The sequence below is a fragment of the Chrysochloris asiatica genome, unplaced genomic scaffold, assembly GCF_000296735.1.
Source record: "Chrysochloris asiatica unplaced genomic scaffold, ChrAsi1.0 scaffold00341, whole genome shotgun sequence".
NCBI lineage: Eukaryota > Metazoa > Chordata > Mammalia > Afrosoricida > Chrysochloridae > Chrysochloris > Chrysochloris asiatica.
This window is the reverse complement of record NW_006408859.1, coordinates 61,108-62,316: the sequence shown is the minus strand read 5'-3', so window position 1 is coordinate 62,316 and position 1,209 is coordinate 61,108.

The window sequence follows — 1,209 nt, the reverse complement described above, 5'->3', positions numbered from 1 at the left end:
AACAACAACAACAACAATGTCATGACAAGGAAAGCTGGATTTGGGAACATGTAAGTTTTAAAATGGAAAGCACTTGGTAATAAACTGACTGTGAGGGTTGAAGTAAAGTGTAGTGCTAAGGATGACTCCAAAGTTTCTAATTTATACAATTGAATGTGTGCTGGCTCCTTCTTCAGAAGGGGACTTGCTGGGTTTGGAATTTGGGCAGTTATAGAGGCAGGGAGCATGAGTTAGAGTTCAGAGACAAGTGTTTAAGGTACCTTGAAGACATTGAAGAAGAGATTTTAAGGGTTTTGTAATTAGATAAAATTAGAAGTGAAGAAACAAACTAGTACTAGATACACCAAGTAACATGTACTTTGACATGATCGATGCTTTACTAATTGAAATACTATTAATTTATTCAGCAAATATTAATTGAGCAAAGACTCTAGGCTTGTAACTGTGCTAGGAACTTTGTGGAAATCATTATATATATATATATATACACACACATCAATTAAGTTCTGACATCATTTGTGTAAGAAGAACATATAGAAAGTTTTATTATAAGATATAACAAAAATGTATATGGGTAACATGAAATTTTATATAAATGGAAAGATCCATCATTCACATTTTGTGTATCTAAGTCTCATTTGTATTCATTGAGTCTCAATTTTCTTGTATGCAGCTGTAATTTATTAATTTTCACTACTGAGTAGGGTTTCACAGTGTGAAAGTTACACAATATGTATTATTAATGGACATTTGCACGGATTCTTATTTTTGGGAATTATAAGAAAAACTGCTTTGAAAATATTCTCATTATGTACCCCTTTGCCCCTACACACGCATATCTCCAGCGAATGTGTTTCAAAAGGTATTTTCTTCTCATAGGGTGTATGTTATATGCAGCTTTGCTAGGTCTGTCTTTCATATTTTCCCAAATAGTTGTATCCCTTGACTTGCTCACATAGGTGTATTAGCAGTGCCTGTATCAATTCACATCTATACATCATCAGTATTACATGAGGGTTCTTGGAGCTTCACAACATAACATGTTTAGGATTGTCAAACTTTTCAGTTTTACCATTGTAAAGTGTATGTGGAAGCACCTCACTAAGTTTCTCTGATAACTAATAAGATTGATTATCTTTATACATATTATTAGGCTATTTGTACTCTCTTCAGACATTTTTCAATCCCATTTCATAGCAGGCATTAAAT